This window comes from Lepidochelys kempii, chromosome 3 (assembly GCF_965140265.1).
Source record: "Lepidochelys kempii isolate rLepKem1 chromosome 3, rLepKem1.hap2, whole genome shotgun sequence".
NCBI lineage: Eukaryota > Metazoa > Chordata > Testudines > Cheloniidae > Lepidochelys > Lepidochelys kempii.
In genome coordinates, this window is record NC_133258.1 from 182,572,872 (window position 1) to 182,598,429 (window position 25,558).

Genomic DNA, 25,558 nt, shown 5'->3' on the forward strand with positions numbered 1-25,558 from the left:
ACTTAATGACTGTAGGTAGCAACCAACGGTATGGTTTCTGTCACTTGCCAGAGCAAGTTTCCCACTCAGTGTCAAATTAATTCCTTTTCCTCAAGTGTCATATGACACACTCCCATTTTCTCTTATATCTTCTCATTATACCAGTACTGGCAACCTCACCCATTTAAAAATCCCCCAGAAAACCATGAGATGTGTTAAAAATGCTATGGCTGTTGCCAGTCACTGCAGTGAAATGGAGCATTTTTTAATTTGGGAAAAAATACATTATATTTCAGTAAATAATTGTCATTCTCTAGAATCAGCTACTGGTAAGAAACATTCTTGACAGTCAGCTCCAGATAATTAATACAGTCAAGTATTATTCATTGCTGCAGTCCTCATTAATATAACTCCACAGGGAGAGATTTCTACTTGGAAAAATTAGCCTTTGCTCCAGTTTTGTTTGATGATTTTAGGAGAGCTCTGAAAAGGCATCCTGAAGCCACTGGCAAGATTGTACAATTCTCCATTATCACCTTAGATAACAGAAGAGAAGGTACTTTTGATTCATTGTTACATATACATATGTGCGGTAAAGAAGCTTCCCTAACAAGTCAGAATAGATTAATGTAAACAAATGGATTTAAAAAAATCAGAAAGGAATCTTTAATTGGAAATGCATATTCATTTTTATATCCATAGACTTGATAGAGTTGTTTATGAATATAGTGGCGGCACTGCTTCTTCCCCATAGATTTTGGGTATGGGAGGTTCCCTTGAGTGTATCTCTCTAATCAGATAAACAAAGCAAGTGTTTTCTCCTTTCACTAGTGTGTAATGCTCTACCATACAGAGAAAACAGGCCTTTGCTTTATTAATACTGACCTCTACAATATCTTATCTAAACTCTGGAGTATGTCTTGCTCATATAATATCATAATCCTTATACCAAGAGTCTTGGATCTTAACAAATACTTAATGTCAACAATGTGCTTTACTATCATGCATGTATAAAGCAGATTAGCATGGATTATCCTATGCCTCTCTTGCATTTCCACATACCTGTCAGTGTTTATGTCTGCATATTTATTGTGGACCTGATTTTCCTAATGGTTACAGCTCTGTAAATCAATCGTAATTTCTATTGACTTCCTCTTGAAGGATGTAAATGAGATCAGAATCAAACCAATTCTCTTGTAACTCTGCATCAGCATACTCATAATCAGCCTTCTGATTCAGCCTACCCAGTTTTCCTCTGTTTCACTGGCTACTCATCTCTTCATAATTACCTCCTGTATTCCTCTGACTCTGTGTCATACTTACATTTTCCTTGGAAACACCAGGAATCGTTCATGGGCAATGGCCTATACTCCATTACCATATACTTGCCAGTGACCCAAAATCTGCTAGAAACAGCAGCAAGAAGCTGTAGTTCATTTTGCTGTCACCTAATTACATGCATCTGCTGATGACAACAGCAAAGTGTGATGTCTCCGAGATGATGGCAATGGATAGGACGCTCAGAAATGCTGCTTCCATTTTCCCTCCTAATGAGATACACTTCCCCTCTTTTTTCCTTTGCATCGGTGAGATGCACAGACACCACTGAAGAAGATGATGGAAGTGGTTGGCAGATTTGATAGTGACATTGATTTCCTTATTCTCCTTAGAAAAGAATGTTTTAATCATATGTTTACCATGTGAAATTTTTTCCCATTAATTCAAAACAAGCCTTTAAGGGGGGAAGAGAGGGGTTCTAATGAAAAAGATTGATTAGACTATTTAGACTCGATAGAAAACAAATTGTTTTGGAATTCTCCCTCTACTGAACACTAATGATTACTGTATGTGCACTGGGGCAATCAGGGCCACAATGGGTACTAGGGGACGGAGGTGGCTTGGATGTAAGCTGATAAACAAAATTGCAGTCACTGTGTAATTGCAAGTAGAGCTGGTTGGAAATTTTCTGACAGATCATTTTTTGGTAGGAGAATACAGATTTGTCATGCGAGACAGTGCAGAAAGGTGCTGCCTCCATTGAAACTTTGAAAGAAAAAATAGAAAAAAGCCATTTGGATAAGGTCAAAAAGTTCCACTTCAAACTTTTCAGAATAAAACATTTCAATTGTCCACCTGAAAACCACTTTTCAATTGTATATATTAAAATTTAAAAGGGCAAAATTGGAAGGAAACATTTCAGTGTTTATGAGAATGAAATGTTTAAGTTTGGTTTGCAGGAAATTTCAGGGATTTTATTTTGGTTTTTGTTCTGTTCTGGAATGGAAGGATGCTCTTTTGGCTAAGACTCTGGGATGGGAGTCAAGGGAGCTGGAGTAAAATCCTGACCACTTTGCAGTTAATGGGAGTTTTGTCATTGACTTCAGTGGATTTTGTCACTGGTTTCTGTTCCTTATTCTGCCTCAGATTTTCTGTCTGACTGTGGGCATTTGGGCTTCATTGGTAAAATCAGGAGAGTTCAACTGACTAAAGTTCATAAAGCACTTTGAGCTCTTTAGTGGGAAAGGTTCTATAAGTGAAAAGTATTCTGAATAAGCTAGTAAGCAGTTGACCCATTTGGATAATTATTGGTGGAGATAAGTTTCTGTGGTGTATAAATTATTATGTTAATCAGAACCTAAAATTTGTAGTGTTATTTTTACTTCCTTTTATTTTATAATTAATGAATTAACTGTAGATGTTTAAAGACAAAGCCCATGGAAATGCTTACATTGTGATTACCATGAGTATTTGGCAAAAGTAAATGAGACGTGTGCCTAAGTCACTTGGGCACTTTTGAAAGTGTCCCCACCTTCCCTACATTTGAGTCTGTATCTCTCCGACTCTCCATAGGGAATGCAGCAGAGCCACACTAATAATGGGGTGCGGGAACTATCGAAATTACTGAATTTTGTAAATTAGCAAGTATGGGCCTCATTGGCCTGATCTAACTCCCACTAAAGTCAATGGAAAGACTCCCATTAAGTAAGAAGTTGGATCAGAGTATTAAATAAACAGAGTAGAAAAGCAAAGGAGACATTACAGAATTAATTTAGTTAATTTCATATGGATAATTATATTGTATTTTAAATAAATGTTAGTTTATGATATTTCACAAGGTCTCTCTTACCACACACACACAGTAGTCCAAATCTGATAACCTTCAGAGTATATGGCAAATACATCACAAATAAACTACTGCTGAAGTTAGGGTATCTTTAAGTTATGTCAAAGATTCCTAGAACGCCTTTTGATTTTACACATTTTTCCAAATCTAAATACATAAATAAGTGTGCCAGTAAATGTAGTAGAGTTTATAAAATTAATGATGTCTTAGTATTATGGCACCTCACAATTAAATCATTGCGGAGAGGAGGGGAACGGCAGAGGAAGTGCTCCAGTTAGCAAAGTGAGGATGAGCAAGCATTTGCCATATAGAGTGGCTTGATGATTTCCCACTTCCATCCCACAATCCCCTCACAAAGCAAGCTTTTAAAACTGGAAAAAGTCAGGGGACCACACCTTGCTCTTTGTTAATCACAGATGCACACACATCCTAATGAAAATAATGCAAATGTTTATTTTTGTAACAGCCCAAGTGAATATTAAGAATAAATTGGGTTATGGAAGATGATTAAGTGTTCTTATTGCATACTAGAACATTTAAAAATCTTGGGGTTTTTCTGTTAGATACATAGTCCGCTAACAAGACAAAGTGTTTTTAAATTTGGATCACTGAAGGTTTCACAGTGCTTCCCTCTTGTAACCTTTCATCCCTCCTGGTAGGACCAATTTTGCCATTTTTTAAATATTATGGACAGCAAAAACTTGCATTCCAACTTTCGTTGTCTTTGTGCTTGCTCCCTAATGCCTTACACATGCTTGGAAGATTAGAAAGGAAGCCCTTATCTAAAAGAAGAAGCTTTCAATTTCATTTATTCCTTCGCTCAGCAGGGGGATTTATGCCTGCATTTAATTTTGGTCAGTATGTATGGCTGCAGAATAAAAAGAGTTCTGCGGTATGAATTTTATCTTCAGACACTTACAGATACATACTATTGACTTGTGTGACAGGTCATGACTCACCACTGCTGGCCCCTCCTGCTGGTTGCTCCAGGAATTAGCTCTTGTCACCTGCAGAGCACCCTCTGTATATGGTGTCTCGCCCATTGTCTGTTCTGCTGGTTTGGGAACCACCTTGATCCCAGCTCAGCAGTGCCCACTTCAGGACACTGCCCTCCAGCAGTGCCCACTACTCCAGTCTCACCCCCTTCCAGGGGTAGGGGGGAATAGCAACAGTCTTTCAGCTTGCACCTGCCTCAGTGGCTAACCACAACCCCAAAGTCTAGCCCTCACCTCCGGGCAAGTTGCAGCCTGTCTTGGCCACACTCCTCTGTGGCCAGGTGCAGTGCAAGGGTGTGGAGAAGGGGAGGACACAGACCCACCCACTACTCTGAGTCCCAACCCAGGGACCCTCTAGCAGCAGCCTCTCTCTGCTCTCTTTTTCTCCCCTCTTGTCCGCCTCTCTTCCCTGGGCCACTTCCCCTTTAACCCCATGCACCTTCTCAACCCTTTTTAGTAGGGGCCACAGCCTGGCAGGTAACTGAGCCGGAGCTCTCCTCTGCTCCCCCAAGCCTGCCCAGCACTGCTCTGTCCAAGGTACTACCTCCTTACCTCTGGAGGCAGTCCTCCTCCCTTGCTAGTCAAGGAGAGACTGACCTCTCCTTTCCTAGGCAGCCTTTATATAGGGCCCGGCCCAGCCCTGATTGGTTGCCTCTTCCTTTGCCCTGATTGGCTCTCCACAGGCCTTTGCTGATTGGCTGTTAGTCTGCGCAGCCACTCTGGCCTGTTCCAGCCCTTTTTCTCATGGAGTGGGGCAGCTGCCCCACTACAACTTATAAATGAGAGAGGGGTGGGGGGGAAGTTAGCAGTGGAGGCATTTACTGCCCCACATTTACTAGTTGCAATAAGACAGTTGACACTGTGTTGAGATCTAATCAGGAAATGTGACTGCAGCTCAGTTTCTTCTAAGGCTATATCTACACTCGCGACTGAACAACAAAACTTTTCTCTTTCAGTGGTGTTAACCCCCCCCCCAAAAAGATAAAAGTTTTGCCGATGACAAGCACCGGTATGAACAGCACTTTCTCAGCAGGAGCGCTCTCCTGCCAACAAAGCTAAGCCCACTCATTGGGGAAGGAAGTTTTTTGTCGGCAGAAGAGCCAACAAACAGCAGCTACAATGCACGCCTTTTAGCGGCACGGCTGTAGCGACACATGGGAGATCCACAGTGGCAGGAAAATGGGAGATCCACAGTGGCAGGAAAATGAGACAATTCTAAAATGTTCTTCTCAAGAATCATGACAGGTTTCAGAGTGTTAGTCCTCATTTTTTTTCAAGAATCGTGAAGAGCTTCAAGAGTCAGGAAGGCCTTAGAGCTTGCATGTTCCAGCAGCTGTGGGGTGATTCTTCAGGATGAGAAACAGTTAGGCAGCCTTTGCGTTACAGTGACTTAGTGTGTGTGTATGTTTGGACTCAACATGGGTCAGGTTGTGCTTGTTCTACCTGCATGTATATTTCCTCTGAAGTACCTGGGACCATACATCTCAGTAAGATGAGGAGAACAGGGCAATTACAGTACAGAAAGAACATTTCTTTACATTGTGCTGCAGCCGTTGCAGAACTTTGAAGCCTAGTTTTTTATTCTGCTCCCCAATTGTGAACCCATCCCCGATGGTTCATTCTGTCACAGAAGGAGGAGGAGAAACCCCATGTCTGGGTTTCCTTTGAGGAATATTGTTTGATAACCATTTTAGAAGGGCTACATGCTGCCCCAAGCCCCATTTACATTGCTGGACCTTTGCTGACCCCTCTCCTGCCCACAGCATGCTCATATCAGAGAATGAGAGCACACCTACTGGCACTGGAGTGAGGTAGACACAGTGCTTCCAACACAGTTAACAGGTCTGTGCAGAATGGATGGGAGATCCCCTGAAACCATTCATTTTTTATTGTTTGGGAGAGGGGAACAGAAAATGGGCTATGGTTGGGAGGGAGAGAACACAGAACCCCTTTTCAGAACCCTCCCTCCTATAAGAACTAAATATGATCAGCATTTCACAGCTGATCATAATTCTACTCTGGGAAGGTCAGGGAAAGCTATGACCTTGAAGCAGCTTGCTCTGCGGCTGCACCATGCTCTCATGACTGCACGTGCATTTGTGGCATATTCCCAAGTCAGGCACTGTTTAATTTGCTTCAGTTGTATACCAGTATCAGAGTTGTTAGCAGGTGGGATCTGAACCATTACAACAATTCCTTGCAATGATTTGGGGAGGGGACAGAAGGGGAGGAAAGAACAGCTTTGACCCTACATAGCCTTCCAGTGAAGCAGAATTCAGAGAATAAGGTACTGTAGCTTCAGAGTGTTTCTGAGTATGTCTTTATATAGGTGGGAACAAAACCCTCTGTATTAGTCTGTCAGTATAGTACATGCTGCTTAATGAGATTTACAGCAGACTCAGAACTGCTGGCTCCATTTTTTCCAGGTGGGGTGTCTGGTGTGGTGGATTTTTTCCTAGGTGTCTCTTAAAGATGCTATAACCTATCGAACTGAGTTCATCACAACAAGAGCAGCCAATCCTACTAACAAAGCCAGAACTGAGATCTCATGCTACCCCTCCTTTCCACTGTTCACTTTTGAAACTGAAAGTTGCATGAGACAAGTGAAAATGCACGTCCCCTGTTGCAATTCTAGATGACCAGGGTAGAGCCCTGCATGGGAGTATTTTTTAAATCCCACTCCCATCCCGCCCTGCAATACCCACTCCCACCCACTCCTGCATTGTTTCTTGCATTGTTATCCCAATTCCACCTGCAAAAACCTTAAGAACCTGCAAATCCCTCGACAGAGACAGATTCCCCCACGCTGCTAAAAAAAAAAAAAAAAGAAAGTCAGTTAATATAGTATATATGTAAATGGAATTCAGGCACAATTTTTACCACTAAAAGAATAAAACAAATATTGCTCAAACCATGTTAAAAATACATTAACCCCTGTTGTAATAAACATCAAATCTCTTTCTATTCCTCACTTAAATTTAAGTATTAAAACCTTTATTTTAAAAAACTTGCTTTATATTGCTGAGATTCTATTTATAACAAACTGTCAAGAGAGTTAGTGTTTTCCTGCAAATTAACATAGTCTGTTTTTTTGCCCACCCAATCCCACCCACAACAAAGTACAGTCTACCTGCTCCCACTATTATAGCAGTGGGTCCTGTGAGACCTGCAGGATCCCAACCTCTCTGCTGGGCTCTAGACCAGGAATCACATCTCCAAACCAATGAGCATGGAGAGGTGGGGGAATCAAAAACTACCCTCCCAATCAATTTTGTATGAACTCAAGAAAGGAGAAACTAAATTATTTTTTTTTAAAGACAGGTCACATTTTCTGTTACTGCTCCACTTGCCCAGCAATAAAATAAAGATCAGATATATTTCTCCTTTCTGTAATTTGTTTCCAACAAAAATCTAAAACCTCAATTTTGATTATTGCTACTGGGAACCACATATGTTACGTTTTATCTGATGTAAAATTGGTTGAAGCAGTTTGAAATTGACCACATTAAACTTCTGAGTGTCTTAACCAGAGAGATTTGGACTTCAGCTTTTCCCAGAATGGCTATGCTAGCAAATGCAGCTTGCACATTTTTGTCACGTACCAATAGAAACTTACAGCTGAAGAAAGGTTAAAAAAAATCAATAGTTTTTCATGACTGCCTGAAGCTTTATGATTTGGCTCACTGAGTTGGTTAGAACTGCTCATTGAAGCTATTTCAGTGGTAGCAAGAAGGCATAAAATAGACTCTTGCAGCAAACATTATCCACATTGAATTGTTCCTTTCAAGTCTATATAATATGAAATGATTTTGGAAGGGTATAATCATTTAATACTTGCCCTTCCATTCTGTCTTTATGTTCATATTTGTTACTTTGCAATTATTTACTTTATAAAGCAAAGCAAATAATTGGCAACAACCAGCCTTCTAAAATGACTGCCTATGAGGACAGAAAAACAATTGTTACTCATGGTGCTATTTCTACTACCCAGTTTTGTCATAATTTCATGAAAGATTTCTTTATGTGGAGTATTAATTTAGTAATTCTATAGATGCTGATATTTAGTAAAGCATTTTGGCACTGTACTGCATGAAATATGTTATCTAATATGAATATGTAATATGTAATTTAATGTGATGTATTATTTATTGATTATTAATTATTATTATTATATATAGTGCTTAAGTATATCTATATCTGTTTTTCTGGAACAGAAAAAGAGCTTAGATTTAGCTGTCAATAATTCAGTATGTACACTAATGTATGTACACTAATTTCCTTCTCAGGCCAACTAAGCACTGTGATAGGATACATTAAAACAGCAGGCAACTTTCCACTTATTGCAGTATCCCTCCTGGCATTTGTGCATGTCAGTTCTGACAAAGTACACAAGATTCTAAAGTTTTCAAAGATTCCAAGAGCACTTGCCATGGTCAAAGTCTATTGAACTGACTCTGGGCTTTTCTGCTCTGCTCCCTGTGGGGTCTTTATCAGGTACCAGGGAGATGGAGTGAGCTCTCACACTGTTTTGGCAGGCAGTGTCACAAGAAGAGAGCATTGCCATGGCAGGTAGAACTAACGAAAGTTAATTGCTAATTACAGCTCAAATGGAGGAGGAGACTGCTTTCTCTCCGGCAGAAAATGTTTCAAATGCATCCCCTCTCCTTGATTAAGGAGGAGACATTTTTAAATTGTTCAGTCTGGCTGGCTAAAAAACACTTGGAAAGGAGAAGCCTGTGAGTGTGTAGTAATGACCCCTTACATTTATAACAGCTTCCACATTCAGCCTTCGTTTAAGCCTGCATAACTTCATTCAAGTCAAATGAGCTGCAGGCTCCTGCTCCTGGGCTGAATTTGACTCTGAATGTGCAAATGTTGCTGCATTTCTCCCTTGCACTGGAAGGAACATGTCCCAGTCAATAGTAACTTTCTTCCAGGTTTCCGCCATAGGACCTTGTACACCCTCTTCAACAATATCTGTGGTGTATTCAAATCCACCACCAGCTTATGGAATACTGGAAGCAGTGGTAGATCACCTCTCAGGACATACAGTTCTGATCTCACAGATTGCCTGGATCTGGGCTGCTCTGGGGGTCATTATGGCCCCTGTACCATTTAGAGCATCTCTGGGGCTACTTGTACTTACAATAACCTTACCTGCGCTGCTTATGGGCTGCTCTGCAGCATGGAATTGCTGGAGTGAGAAGCACTCCAGTCACACTCCCTTTCTCGTCCCCATCTCCCCATTGTGACAAGTGTTGTGAGGAATGGCAATACAGAGTGGGTCAGGTCCAGGTAGCTTCTGTGCTAGCAATAATCCCACAGGAGCCACTCCATTTCTTATTTCAGAGTAGCAGCCATGTTAGTCTGTATCCACAAAAAGAAAAGGAGTACTTGTGGCACCTTAGAGACTAACCAATTTATTTGAGCATAAGCTTTCGTGAGCTACAGCTCACTTCATCGGATGCATTCAGTGGAAGAACATCTCCTATGGCTCCTATAGGCTGCAGGAATAGTGTCAAGGGAATGCAGCACGGGCTGGTTTCTGTCCCACATTGTAGATTTTGAATATTCATGGTCAGAAATAACATTTCTTTGATTGAAATTCTGCTCTAAGTATTGAAGATTGAAAGGCATTCCTGCTTCTGCCTGCCTCCAACCTTCTCCCTCCACTACCATCCAGCCAGCCAAGATTTCCTTATCCAGGGGGAATGCGAGAGTCATTTTACAGCAGCACAAAGCTGTTCAGCCCAGGGGCTGAAGGTCTGGCTAGGAATATTTGCTGTGATTTTTGTGTCCAGTGTTAGATTTTTGTGTCCAGCATTCATACAGAGGAGGGAGATGGAATTGCAAAGTTCCGGTCCCAACTCCATAACTGACTCTGTGAGGCCTTAGGCATGGCCTATACCCTCTCTGTGCCCATTTCCCTGGCTGCAAATGGGGCTGTGGACAATTAATTACCTGTCTCCAAGGGTTCTTCTGAGAATTAATCAGTTCTAGTTAGTACAAAACTGTGATGGTACTAAGTGCTAAATATTATTGCTGGTTTTATTTAATGATTATAAATTTGTTTGCAAAAATCTGAAGTGGAGCTTAGAGTGAAAAGTGCCTCTGCATGAGTGTCTTTGTGGGGTTCCAAATCTACATCTCAGTGACTTGTAGAACATGGATCCACAATTTAAGGCGAGTTTGGACTGAGCTGTGAATCAATTGCTCTATGGAGAAATATGTTCAATCACAGATATTAAACCAGGAGTAAATTAAATTGGTTAGCATTGAAGTTGACCCTAATTAAGGCCTTTTTTTCTAGAAAAATAATTAGAGACCCACATTATGGTTAACACTCTCTGTTAATTGCAGGCAAAGCATTATCTGATTTTATTGTTACAGTAAGATTTGTAATAGATAATGTTGTGGAGGGGGTCAGTACTGACACCAACACATTCAAATTTGTAAATTACAACATTATTAGTTGCTCAAAAATCAAACATCTTCAGAACTCAAGAACTTGTATCTCTGCTAGCTTCACACCATTATAGTTTGTTATTCACATACCACCCCAAGTATGCTGGGTGTTTTACAAACAAATTAGGAAACAAGGTTCTTGGCCTGCAGAGCTTACTGTTAGTATTATTTAATATTTACATTCTGCCATCACCCAGATGCACTCAGTGTCAACACGCTGTTTTGCTAGGTGATGTACAAACATCGTGGTAGGTGTGGTCCCTACCCTAGAGAATGTACAGACTAAAGTGACAAATAAATTAAGGATGGGGACAAGTCTTATGAATCTACTTTGTTTGTTTGTTTGCTTTCTCCCTCCCTCCCTCATATTCTCAAAACAAGTGAGTTTTAGGGAGTAATTTGAAGGAAGAGACTGGGGAACTGGTTTTGGGAGGGGAAAAAGATATACAGTTATATGAGAGACAAAAGGAAAGTCCTTTGCTTGTAAATGTTTAGTGGAGAAGAAACTGTTAGATTTCGATACATTGTGTATTCTGAAGTCTCTGCAGTCCCTGCACGACAGAATGGGTGCATTATCTGCAGGATACTCTGCCTGAACACTCTCCCACAATGTTAAGGGTAGTACAAGGAAATGGGAAGGTGCTTACTGAGGAGAGCCATCAATCCCAACTGTTCTTTGCTGTGGTGAAAAGTCTGAGAGACCTGTTAGCAATTGCACAAATGAAAACAGAAGTGATGGACAGCCAAAACAGCACATCTTTCACTTTGACTAAGAAAGCGTTTGTTGCACGTAACATTCTCCAGTTGTACTAATGCCTAATGAGACTGTTAGAAGGACAAAAAGTGGTTTGAAAAAAACACATAACTAGAGCGTGGAGGTTGCACTACCTAAAGTTATCATATTTACTGGAGAAGGAGAAAAGGAACACACACACCTGGCTTACCTGGTGTTGCACCACAACCAGTGATGAGCTGCCAAAAGCTGAAATACCGATTCCTTCAGTCGCTCCGGGTCTTTGGCGGCACTTCGGCGGCAGGCCCTTCAGTCGCCCCGGGTGAGTAAAAATTAAAAAGGGACTCTCAGGGGAGCCTACCCAGTCGAGAGCTCAGGTGGGCCAGACAGGACGGTTCTGCGGGCCGGAGTTTGCCCATCCCTTTAAAAACCGGTTCTAAACCGGCTTCAAAATTTAACAACCAGTTCACGCGAACTGGTGCAAACCAGCTTCAGCTCACCACTGGCCACAACTGTTTTGTGACTAATGTGCTTGGATAAAATTACTGAAGAGAAGTTAATTCACCCATGTCAAAATCAGACCTCTGTAATGCTGGCAAAGTCAGTGAGACCTCAGGTGATCTGCTACACAGCAAAAAGTCATTTAAATTTCAGCTGCCAGAGGGCTTCTTAAATTGCACACCCAATTTTTGCAGGATATTTAATAAATCTGAAGAGTTGGGTTTTTTGTAATTTGCTCATTTAGCCCATTTCTACTTGCAGTTCTGCTTTTTTGCCTTCTCCCTTATAAACGTGCCCATTGCCTGCCCAGCTTTCTACACATCTCCATCCCATGCCCCTGAACCATTAACTAAGTTACATCCATTCTGGATGTCCAAATCTGCGGATGCTTAACTGAATAACTTCACTCATGAGAGTAATTTCATCAAGGTGAAAGGAGCTGTTGACATGAGTAAAGTTATTCATATCCGAAAGTGTTTACGGGCATGGATGCAGATCAGTAGAGCTGCCAAAAGGCTAGTTGGTATTTTTGGGGTGAGTGGCAGGCAGAGAGGTAAGTAGGGGAAGTTTATTTAGTTGTTTTGCTATTTACACTGGATGTTTGTTTGTTTGTTTGTTTTTGACATGAAATCCAGCCTTTTCTTTTAAACACCATCAATAAACAACACTGGGATACAAGTGAAAAGCAGTTAGATCCCTGGATGCAGTTAAAACCTCCAAAAAGAGCTCTAAATCTCATCCAGTGTAGCCAGAATTTTAACGCAAATCATTAGTACAGGGTGTTTGCACCACCAACTAGTCAACTGTTTGCTGTTTAGTCCTTCTTCCACATTCTAATATATGGAGATAGGATCAGGAGATGGAGCTCTTAAGGGAGTGGTAACCCTAATCATAGAGGACCTGAATCTGATGTTTCTTACACCATTTTTATAGTTCTGTAACTGCACTGACTTTAGTGGGGTTACTTCTGATTTCTGAAAGTGTGAGTTAAGAATCAGGCATGTAATACTGACAAGTATATCAAACGAGATGGGGAGAAATTAAAAAAAACTGCAAAAATTCTAGATGTCTGGTCTGGACTGTAAACAAGGTTAGAATTATGCCATGTTCATGTTTTTTTTCTAGTTAGCTAATAATTACCCCCATTTGAAAATTGAGTAATTCCTAACAATTAAAAATCCATTGAATTATATTAGGAGCAAATTTCAAATAAGAGGATCACTTTATTTAATCTCCTTATGCTCTCTGAAGGTACAGTATATCTTTGCATTCCTGGCTGTTCATCTGTACATTGCTCTGTGTGTTATGACACAGACATTTATCTCCTATTATGGATTTTTAAGTGCCACTATGTTGATGATTATTATAATACATTCTGGGACTTATCCGGCAAGATGCGGAGTCCTACTGAAAAGAGTAGGAGTTGGGAGTGTTCAGTACTTCAAAGGGAGGCACTCAGTGCTGTACAGGACTGAACTCTCTGTTTCAGTGGTATTCTGTGTAAAACTCTCCTATTGCAGATTAGAGATGTTTATTCAGTTTGCTCCAGGTTAGCCTTTTCTACAGACATCTGATAGGTCTTTTATAAATGCAATTAAGTTTATTTGTAAACTTGGTACATATTAAAGAACATACTGTCAAATATGTGTTCATGCTATTCACCATGTTTTGTAAGGCTCTCTTTCCATCATCCAAGCAGCTGCAAGGGTTTATGATTTTCTACACCATCTTTTTCATGTCCTCATGGCAAAACTTGTCTTCTTTTTCCTTGGCTTTTTTTTTTTTTAAGATCACAAGCCAATGTCATTCTAACCTTGGGGCCTGCCAGCAGCAATAGCAGAAGAAGAAGTAAAGGCAGTTGTTGTCATCTGGCATCTGGTTTTGCTTTTTCCTCCTAGCTACCAGTTGGATTTAACAGGCCAGTCAGCTAGCGCTGTTTGAGTTACATGTATTCCAGCATAGTAGTTCATGAGTTACATGTATTCCAGCATAGTAATTTTTACATTCTGTCCTGAATTAAGTGAGCAAAAGTAGCAAGATCTCCTATTGTAAAACCAATAATAGAATACTCCACTCTGTGTATTTCAGCAAACCACACACAGTTAAAATGTCAAATAGTTTTTGATCCTCCAAGGTCATCAGGATGGAAAAGGTAAGGTAGTGTAGACCACTAATGTATCCAAGAACAACTCTACTCCTCATAATAAGGGAAAGAAAACTGGCTGTAGACGAAGAGGTAGTGATGGGGAAGTCAGGGTGAAACTCACATCTCTACAGAGGAGCAGCATGAGAGCTGAGCACCAGTTAGAGATTTACAAGCGGGACTTCAGATGCACCATGCACTTCCCCTGTGCACAGAGGTGACCTAGACGCCCTCCAAGTACAGAGCTAGTGGCTTTGGAAGATTGCTCCATATACGTTACCGAAGTGCAGACTGACTTAGGGCATGCAGTAGCTCTACCACAGTCTATCCGAGAAATAATGTACCTTTGTTCTGTTGTTAACTCTTCTGCGCTTCCACTGTATTTTCTCACATAGAATTATAATAAATCATGTTTTGCACATACAGGCCCAGCTTTTTAAAGGTATTAGGTGTTGCTGCGTTAAGCATCACAACGCCTAACTGAGTTAGGAGCCCAAATCTCATTTTCAAAGGGGATTTAGGCACTCAGGAGTCTAAATCCCATTGGCTGATGATGGAATTTAGTCTCCTAAGTGCCTACATCCATTCTGAAAATGAGACTTAGCTTCCTAAATCAGTTGTGTTTTGGTGTTGCGTGCAGCAACACCTGAATATTTTAAACATCTGGGACATAGTGCTTTTCAACCAAGGATGTCAGAGCACTCGACAAGTATTCATTCATTAAGCTTTTGCAACATCCTGGGGAGATGCAAAGACCATACTCTCTTCATTTTAAAGATAGGTGACCTGAGGCCAAAATTTTTAGATGTGTTCACTCATTGTGTTCACCCACCCTGAGATACCTTAGGTCTGCTCTCTGGGTCCATTGGAGGAGTGAATGCTCAGCATCATAGGGTGTGGCTGATTAGGCACCCCAAAACTAAGGCCTGGTCTACACTATGAGTTTATGTTGGATTTACCAGCGATAAATTGAATTAACCCTGCACCCGTCCACACAATGAAGCCATTTTTTTTCGACATAAAGGGCTCTTAAAACTGATTTTTGTACTCCTCCCCAATGAGGGGATTAGCACTGAAATCGACATCGCTGTTTTTGAATTAGGTTTAGTGTGGATGCAATTTGAAGGTACTGGCCTCCAGGAGCTATCCCACAGTGCTCCATTGTGACTGCTCTGGACAGCACTCTCAACTCTGATGCACTGGCCAGGTGTACAGGAAAAGCCCCGGGAGCTTTTGAATCTCATTTCCTGTTTGGCCAGGTGAGCTCATCAGCACAGGTGACCATGCAGAGCTCATCAGCACAGATGACCATGCAGTCCGAGAATCGAAAAAGAGCTCCAGCATGGACCGAACGGGAGGTACTGGATCTGGTCGCTGTAAGGGAAGAGGAATCCGTGCTATCAGAACTACATTCCAGAAGATGAAATGCCAAAACATTTCACAAAATCTCCGAAGCCATGAGGGACAGAGGCTACAGCAGGGACGCAACACAGTGCCGCGTGAAACTTAAGGAGCTCAGACAAGCGTACCATAAAACCAAAGAATCAAACAGACGCTCCGGGACAGAGCCCCAGACATGCCACTTTTACGCTGAGCTGCATGCAATTCTGGGGGGGGCTGCCACCACTACCCCACCCCTGTCCGTGGACTCTGATGATGGGGTACTCTCCACCTTGCAGATGGGGAAGATGATGAGGAGGAGGACGAGCTTGAGGAGAACACACAGCACACCATTCTCCCCGACAGCCAGGATATTTTTATCATCCTGACTGAAATACCCTCCCAACCCAACGAAGCTGGAGAAGGGACCTCTGGTGAGCGTACCTTTTAAAATACAATACATGTTGTAAAAGCAAGCTTTTTTTAATGATTACGTAGCCCTGAGGACTTGGGATGCGTTCGTGGCCAGTACAGCTACTGGAAAAGCCTGTTAACGTCTCTGGGGATGGAGCGGAAATCCTCCAGGGATATCTCCATGAAGCTCTCCTGGAGGTACTCTAAAAGCCTTTGCAGAAAGTTTCTGGGGAGAGCACCCTTATTCCATCCTCCATGGTAGGACAGTTTACCATGCCATGCTAGTAGCAAGTAATCTGGTATCATTGCATGACAAAGCCTGGCAGCATATGGTCCCGGTCTTTGCAGGCATTCAAGCAACATCCGTTCTTTATCTCTTTGGGTTATCCTCAGGAGAGTGATATCGTTCATGGTAACCTGGTAGAAATAGGGAAATTTAATTAAGGGGACATTCAGAGGTGGCCGTTCCTACTGGGCTGTTTGCCTTTGGCTGAAAAGAAATCCTCCCTGGAGTTAGCCACGCAGTTGGGGGGGTGGGGGGGCATTGACGCTGAGCTGTTCACGTTTGGCTAGCAGGTGGGGGGAGGGGTAAAGTGATCATCCCAGAGAATTGGAAGGGGGAGGGGGGTTAGTTTGGTTTCTGCTGCTGCACGTTAACAGGAAAATCGCAGCACTAAATGGCCAACTTAATGTGCTTTGCTTGGTATGGGAGAAGAGGGCACTGGTGTTATGAAGGTTGCAGAAACCGAAAGACTATGGCTTACCATGGGCGCCTGCAAGCTGAATTCTGTTGCCCGGCATTGCGTGTGTGATCTCTAACACCAAAGCCGCCGGCACTCAATATAAGATGCAAAATGCCTTGTACCAAAATCACATGTGCTATGTAATGTGAATAGTGTTGTTCCCCGTGAAAGAGTATAGCCATTGTTCTGTAAAATGTATCTTTTAAAATACTTCACTCCCATTTTCACTCATATCTTTTAAAATCTTCACTCATATCTTTTTTTTAAAAAAAATCTTTTTTTTTAAATCTTCACTTTAAAATCTTTTTAAAATTTTTTTTAAAATCTTCATTTTAAAAAAATCTTTTAAAATCTTCACTCATATCTTCACTCATATCTTTTAAAATACTTCACTCCCATTTTTCCTCCAGCAGCTGCAAATGTTTCAAGCCTCCATCACAGCAACCCCCACAGTAGATTTGCCCACTCCAAATTGATTCCTGACTGACCGGTAGCTGTCTGGCTTTGCAAGCTTCCACAAGGCTATTGCCACTCGCTTGTGAACTGTGAGGGCTGTTCTTATCTTGGTATTCTTGCGCTTCAGGGCAGGAGAAAGCAAGTCACAAAGTTCCATAAAAGTGCACTTACGCATGCAAAAGTTTCAGAGCCACTGGGAATCATCCCAAACCTGCAACACTATGCGGTCCCACCACTCTGTGCTTGTTTCCCAGGCCCAGAATTGGCATTCCATGGCATGAGCCTGCCCCAGTAACACCATGATCTCCAAACTGCTGGGGACCGTGGTTTTAGAGAAATCTGTGTTCATGTCCTCATCACTGTGCTTCTGTCGCCTCCTCGCCTGGTTTTTCAGGTGTTGGTTCTGCATAAACTGCACGATAATGTGCGAGGTGTTTACAATGGTCATAACTGCTGCGGTGAGCTGAATGGGCTCCATGCTTGCTGTGCTATGGTTTCTACTCAGGTAACCCAGGGAAAAGGGCATGAAACGATTGTCTGCCGTTGCTGTGACAGAGGGAGGGGCAACTGACAACATGGCTTACAGGGTTGGCTTACAGGGAATTAAAATCAACAAAGGGGGTGGCTTTGCATCAAGGAGAAACAGAATGGCCCCCTCAAGGATAGAACTCAAAACCCTGGGTTTAGCAGGCCATTGATTTCATGGAGGGAAGGAGGAAGGGAGGAGAAAATGAATACAAAACAAATCTGGTCTATTTCTTGTTTTGATCCTGTTTTTATAAAGATATCTTCATCTATCTTTATACATCTTGCTGGCAGTAGATGGTGCAGTACGACTGCTGGCCATCATCTTCTCCTGGCTGCTCATTAGAAGACAGTGCAGTAGGACTGCTGGCAGGACTGAATCGCCATGAGATGAAACTTAAAAGGGAAATGACCTGGCTGAGTCACTCCCATGTTTGCCCAGGCACCCCTGACAGTCCTCACCGAGGTTGGCTAAAAGAGCACCCTGGAGTACAGCGACGATGGCTGCCAGTCATACTGCACTGTCTGCTGCCAAAAGGCAATGAGCTGCTGCTGTGTAGCAATGCAGTACTGTGTCTGCCAGCACCCAGGAGACATACAGTGACGGTGAGCTGAGCGTGCTCCATGCTTGCCGTGGTATGGCGTCCACTTGCATGGAGAAGTTTGCAGGAGCAAGACCTCAATAAACATCATCCTTATATCATGAATAGCCCCACTGGGCATCTTAGGCAAGGTAATTATCTTGATTAACAGTTAAAAGCCTATTTTCCTTGCAATTATAACCTCACACGGAACATAAGTATTTATTGTGTGTTCTACCCACCCGTAAGAAGTTGTCTCAGGCCTGGCACTGGAAAGGTTAAAGGATTTACACACAACATACTATTTTGATGAAGAGTACAATGTTAAGGGCTAACTAGTTAAATTGTTCTTTACTGCATATTTTGTCAAGAAAATGTAATGTTGCGTACTGCAATAATGATGCTGAGTGGATAATAAGATACAATGTGCTGCTGTTGAGGGCTCTGCTCCATGTGTATTCTATAAGTGTTGAACTTTGGGGGGAGAATGTTAGGGTAATTGTGTCATCCCAGTAATTCATCAAAATAACTTGAAATAATGTAGCCATGATACACAGGACTAAAAATAATGATAGTTTAAAACTAAACAGGAGTACAGTAAATTCACTGAGAATTGAAAATAAAGTGCCAGAGCTGCAGATTTATAAATATGCTCTTAAAATACTTTTACATTTTCTGCTTTTGAGTTTTATATGTAAATTGAATTGTTATGACAATGTTTAAAGCCATTTGTAAGGACAATTAATTCAAAGTGGAATGTTACAAGAATGATTGCTTCATAGTAAAGAACAGTTGCATTCAGTTCAGAAGTGCTGAAATGGTAAACAGTTTAATGGTTCCTTCTTCTCCTTTTTGGCCATATATGTGGCATTTTGCTACAAACAAAAGGCTTCTCACATCATAGAATCATCGAATATCAGGGTTGGAAGGGACCTCAGGAGGTCATCTAGTCCAACCCCCTGCTCAAATCATCCCAGCCATCCCTTTGTCAAGCCTCACCTTAAAAACCTCAAAGGAAGGAGATTCCACCACCTCCCTGGGTAACCCATTCCAGTGCTTCACCACCCTCCTAGTGAAAAGTTTTTCATAATATCCAACCGAAACCTCCCCCACTGCACCTCGAGACCATTACTCCTCATTCTGTCATCTGCTACCACTGAGAACAGTCTAGATCCATCCTCTTTGAAACCCCCTTTCAGGCTGTTGAAAGCAGCAATCAAATCCCCCCTCATTCTTCTCTTCCACAGACTAAACAATCCCAGTTCCCTCAGCCTCTCCTCATAAGTCATGTGTTCCAGTCCCCTAATCATTTTTGTTGCCCTCTGCTGGATGTTTTCTAATTTTTCCACATCCTTCTTGTAGTGTGGGCCCAAAACTGGACACAGTGCTCCAGATGAGGCCTCACCAATGTCGAATAGAGGGGAACGATCACATCCCTTGATCTGCTGGCAATGCCCCTACGTATACATCCCAAAATGCCATTGGCCTTCTTGGCAACAAGGGCACACTGTTGACTCATATCCAGCTTCTCGTCCACTGTCACCCCTAGGTCCTTTTCTGCAGAACTGCTGCCTAGCCATTTGGTCCCTAGTCTGTAGCGGTGCAGGACTCTGCACTTGTCCTAGTTGAACCTCATCAGATTTTTTTGGTCCAATCCTCTGTTTTGTCTAGATCACTCTGGACCCTATCCCTACCTAGTGTATCTACCTCTCCTCCCAGTTTAGTGTTATCTGCAAACTTGCTGAGGGTGCAATCCATGCCATCCTCCAGATCATTAATGAAGATATTGAACAAAACCAACCCCAGGATTGACCCTTGGGGCACTCTGCTTGATACCGGCTGCCAACTAGACATGGAGCCGTTGATCACTACCCATTGAGCCCAACAATCTAGCCAGCTTTCTATCAACCTTATAGTCCATTCATCCAGCCATACTTCTTTAACTTGCTGGCAAGAATACTGTGGGAGACCATGTCAAAAGCTTTGCTAAAGTCAAGGAATAACATGTCCCCTGCTTTCCCCTCATCCACAGAGCCAGTTATCTCATCATAGAAGGCAATCTGATGTTCACGTAACACCTCCTGTGTTTCAAAAATGATACCTGGCTAACATGAGCTTATTAGATGTCACTTGTAAATTAGTATGATGTTGGAGCCAATATTTCACTTACCTCTTTCAAAGGCCATTGCTTAATGCTTAAATGTCTGAATTTTTAATAGAGCAACATTTAATATTGTACTAGCTCTAGAACAGTGGTGGGCAACCTGCGGCCCGCATGCGGCCAGTCAGGGTAATCCGCTGGCGGGCCTCGAGACAGTTTGTTTTATTGACTGCAGGCACGGCTGCCCGCAGTTCCCAGTGTGGAGCTGCGGGCAGCCATGCCTGAGGATGGTTAATGTAAACAAACTGTCTCGTGGCCTGCCAGCAGATTACCCTGACGGGTCTACTCTTGGCTGCTTGCGTGCGGCCCACAGGCCTCAGGTTGCCCACCACTACTGTAGAAGAATCTGTATGTATTTGCATGCATAATATTGTTATAGTTACAGTATTGCTGTCTGCTGCTATTTCTTATGTCAACCAGGGGCATTTGGTAGACAGTAAATTTTTATTACTGCTGTACTGATTTAGTAAAAAGTAGATAATTTAATGGCATATAATCTGTGAGGTCATTTAAAGGTTTTTGAGTCTCACCACGACCCCCTCCTCACAACAAAAGTTACTACTTGACTCCAGGAGGGGGACCAAAGCCTGAGCCCACACGAGCCCTGTCACCCTGGGCCAGGGAGCCAAAATGCAAGGGTTTCAGCCCTGGTTGAGGAGACCATAATCTGAGCCTTGCCGCCCAGTGCTGAAGCTGAAGCCCGAGTTCCACTGTCCAGAGCTGAAGCCCTAGGGCTGCGGCCCCAGGCACTGGGGCTTGGGCCCCCAGCGATGGGGCTCGGGCTTGGGCTTTGGCCCCGGGCAGTGGCATTCGGGCTTCGGCTCCAGGCAGTGGGGCTCAGGCTTTGGCTCCAGGCTCCAGCAGGTCAAATGCCAGCTCTGGCGACCCCATTAAAATTAAGTTGCAACCCATGCTGGGGTCCCAATCCACAGTTTGAGAACTGCTGGTTTTGTTTAATGAGCTCATGTAATTTCCGAATAAAACTTGAGAACAAATAATATGGTTAAAAATTCTTTTTTAAAGTTCCATGCAACAATTGATTCATGATGCCGAAGTTAGAAAAAAAGATATTCATGTGTTTGTTACATATTCATGTTTACAGGTCCTTTCTTTAAGCATTCATAATATCTTGGGCCTTTGATCTTGTCCAATATTGTAGCTGAGACGGAACTGCCCTGGTTTGCGCTTGGATAAGTGAACTCAAAACCTCAGGTGCTGTAGGAATGGTTCTGTAGGTATGATGGGTTCCCTCCAGGGTGCCTCCTAGAACTGGGGTACCACTGTGCCCCCCTGACTCACTAGCCTGGGCTTCCTCTTACACTGTACTGCTGTGACAAGATGCCAAGCCCCCCAGGCTTCAGCCTGCACTTTCATCAGCACCAATACAGGTAGGGACACACCCAGCTGCAGTTACATGCAGGCGCTTTGACCAGCCCCTGAATAAGAAGGCGACAGCTAGGGCGCCTTCCAGCTCCTCAGGCACACATGCCCTCTGGAGTATAAACCCAAAATTATACCATCTTGCACTGCACAGGGAACTGTACAGCATAAGCTCATAAAATTCTCCCCATCCCTGAATGTGGAGAGGAGTATGCAACAGCCTTCTGCCCCTGAGTTATGATTCCCACACACTGGTTTAGTTAAAGAAAAAATAAAGTTTATTAACTACAAAAATAGATTTTATGTGATTATAAGTGATAGCAAACAGATCAAAGCCAATTATCTAGCAAATAAACAAAAACACAAACTAAATGCAACATACTAAACAGATTGGTTATGAATAGCAGATTCTCACCCTAAGTGGTGATACAAGCAGGCTGCAGATTCTTAAAGAGCAAGCTGCACTTACAGCTTGGAATGCCCAGGTGTTCCATTCACAGGCTAAAAAGCCCTTTAGCCTGGGTCCAGCACTTCACCCCAGTTCAGTCTTTGTTCCTCAGGTGTTTCCAGGATCCTGTTTGTGTGGGGAGCGAAGAATACCAGATGATGTCACTCCCAGCCTTATATACCTTTTGCATATGGTGGGAACCCTTTGTTTCAAAGCTTAGTTCCCAGACCCCCTCCTGAAACCCATCCCCTGCCCCAGCCTAGAGCCTGAATCCCCTCCCACACCTAAACTCCCTCCCAGAACCCAACCCCACACCCCCTCCCACAGTCCAATCCCCTGCCCCAGCCTGGTGAAAGTGAGGGTGGGGATGAGCGAGTGACAGAGGGAGGGGGGAAGGAGTGAGCAGGGGGTCAGGCCTCGGAGAAGGGGTGGGGCAGGGGTGTGGCCTCAAGAGCAGGGCACGAGGTGGGGTGGGGCAAGGGTCTTTGGGTTTGTGCAATTATATAGTTGGCAACCCTACCGGACGGTCATGTGGAAGCCCTGGCCATGCTGGAAGAGTGTGCCCAGCAGTGCAGCCGGCAGCTCGCTGGGCACCAGCCAGCATAGGCGCAACACCAACCAAATGTCAGGCGGATCACGTCTCCATGGGCCCAGCTTGTGCGTGCGTGAGGGCCCATTGACTGTTCTGTCCTGGGGCCCGGAATTGCTGTTGGCGGGACTGAAGATTAGGGTTGGAAGGGACCTCAGGAGGACATCTAGTCCAACCCCCTGCTCAAAGCAGGATCAACCCCAACTAAATCATCCCAGTCAGGGCTTTGTCAAGCCAGGACTTAAAAAACTCTAAGGATGGAGATTCCACCTCTTCCTTAGGTAATCCATTCCAGTGCTTCACCACCCTCCTAGTGGAATAGTGTTTCCTAATATCCAACCTAGCCCTCCCCTATTGCAACTTGAGACCATTTCTCCTTTTTCTGTCATCCGCCACCACTGAGAACAGCCTAGCTCCATCCTCTTTGGAACCCCCCTTCACATAGTTGAAGGCTGCTATTAAATCCTCCCTCATTCTTCTCTTCTGCAGAATAAATAAGCAAGTTAACCAGTGGCGGATTAATGATTTTGCCACCCCTAGGCCCAGAAATAATTGCCGTCCCCCGCACAACTCGCCTCTGCTCCGCCTCCTCCCCTGAGCGCGCTGCCGGGTCCTGCTTCTCCCCGCTCCCTGCCAGTGCTTGTGCACGAAGGAGGGGGGAAGGGGGGAATGCGGCACGCTCAGGAGAGGAGGCAGGGCTGGGGTGGGGATTTGGGGAAGGGGACCAATAGAGGCAGGTAGGGGGCAGAGAAGGGGTGGAGTTGGGGTGAGGCCAGGGGCAGAGGGCGCAAACCGGCACCGGGGGGAAGCAGCCTCTGGCTGCTCCTATAAATTTGCCGCCCCTGCAAATTTGCTGCTCTAGGCCAAATTTGCCTTGTTGGCCTAGGCATTAATACACCACTGCAGTTCCCTCAGCCTCTCCTCATAAGTTATGTGTTTCGGCCCCCTAATCATTTTTATTGCCCTCCGCTGTTATCAATATTGCCAGCTTCAAGAGCCTTCAGAAATCATGGGTCATGCTTCAAAAAATGATGATTGGCTAAAAACTCAAGAGGTATTGTTAGGATTTTGGTTTTCAAGCATTTCTCCACAACCCTGAGGGCTAGAAACTTACTTACTTAAAAAGGAAAGCTGAGATTCTCACATAAACACAGGGTTCCAAGAGCTGGGGATTTAGGAAAAACACCAAATATCACAGAACTCACAATAAAATAATGAGGGTGAACAACAGTGATTGTTGAAGACCCACCCCTTCTCCAAGCAGCCAAGAGTAGGGAGGAGAATTTTCCCTTCCCTGTAGACAACTGATTCTATGTGGGAGGGATAGAGACAGCAGAGATCCTCCTCTATCACAGCAGCCCCATGGGGAAAGAGAAAGAACTAGTGTGCAGGTGATGCTGTAAATTTAAACAGACAGCTCCTAGCCAGAAGCTGGTACCATAAAGGGATCCACTAAGAAGGGTCCAGAGAGAGCACCCTGGTAAAAAATCCAGCACCCTCCCACTCCCCAGCAGCTAGGGGTGACAGGGGTATGTGCTTATCACTAAGGGATACATCTTTGGGTCTGGGCCTCATTCAGGTTCCCCCACCTCATCTTACACATCTACCTGTGGATAGAAGGTTTTGGGTTTTGGCTAAAGTTTTCAAGCCCTGCCTAAACTTCTGTGTAGCGCAGATAGCAATGATACATCATGTACTGCATTCCACTCCAGAGACGGCTGCCCTTCACTAGAGGTGAAGTGATAAACACTTTGGGGGTCTCTTTTTCAGGAGGAAAGATGAGGTTTGTGTGTGTGTGTGTGTGAATATTATGTTAATGTCTTCTGAACTTAAATTAGGCCTCTGTTAGTAAAAAAAATAGCTAACCAAGTCATTTTAATTGCTTTTCATAGGACAGACTTCAATACCTAGTGCTCAAATATTTCAATTCCCACTTTAGGTAAAAGATGTCTCATGAGAAGACATAATACTTGACATAATATGAATATTAAAACTTAAATTCAGAAAGTTGAGTTGGTGCTTTGAAAATGTAAAAAATAGATCTCATTTAAAAGATGTTTTCCCAGAAGCTTTATATTTTTCATCTCTTTTCCAGGAAGCAATCCCATTAGAAGACATGTACGGTAACAGGCATATTGATGAAACATTAGATTAAAATATACATAGTTAGTCTATTAATCTTGGAGTCAGCATGTATCTTGTCATCTGCAACATTTATCCCCCTTGTCTAAAGCAAACAGTGGCCATTCTTATATGTGTATTTCCTTAGTAGTTTCATTTCACTAATGATGATTTTTATTATTTGTATTGTGTGTGTTTCTGAAATTTAGAGCATTACGCTCCAGTTAAACTCAAATGAAAAAAATATTATATTAATTTTTAATTCCTCAATAAAACTTAGATCCAAATAAATACATTAGATATTTCTAATATTTTACTGTTGCATTCACCATAGTAGTACCTTGGGGAACTGAATCTATAAGACACAGTCTGGCAGGTGTGGATTTTTTTACTCCAGCTATTCACCTGTGGGAGTGTCAGTATTATTGCTTTTCTTTGGAAGTGGTTAAAGGTTACAAGCTTTATGAGCTTGGGTTATCTGTGGTCTGTTCTAAAAGTACTTTTGTGCCAAATTTGCACACAATCCAGAATTATTACTGCAGAGAATAGTAAAACCTTGCTGATGCCACAAGAAATATCATTATTTTGGGGATGTATTTTTATACTTCCATAGTTTTTATTGCATCTAAAGTTGGCAAACTGGTAGTGCTGGACCAGAGGCCAAAAAGAAACAAAATCATAACTGTCAGCTGTTGCCTTGATTTGCCTTTCATGTGAGCTGCTCCACTTCTGTGGATCATTTTCATTCTCAGTGTTTTGTCAGGACAAGTTAGCAATACTTAGAGTACACAGACCATAAAACATGTCTGAAAACACTCCC

General features: G+C 42.9%; 1 protein-coding gene across 33 annotated transcripts in view; it reads left to right on the forward strand.

Annotated features, from left to right (window-relative positions):
- Nucleotides 1-25,558, forward strand: part of NRXN1 (neurexin 1) — a 1,248,790-nt gene that overhangs the window by 1,028,567 nt on the left and 194,665 nt on the right. Inside the window, exon 1 of one of the 33 annotated variants that reach the window (XM_073339228.1) lies at nucleotides 6,368-6,385. The exons of the other annotated variants lie outside the window; for them this stretch is intronic. The gene's annotated coding sequence lies outside the window, so the exon portion shown is untranslated. Of the gene's footprint in view, nucleotides 1-6,367; nucleotides 6,386-25,558 lie in introns of those variants that run through there. 33 annotated transcript variants of the gene reach the window in all.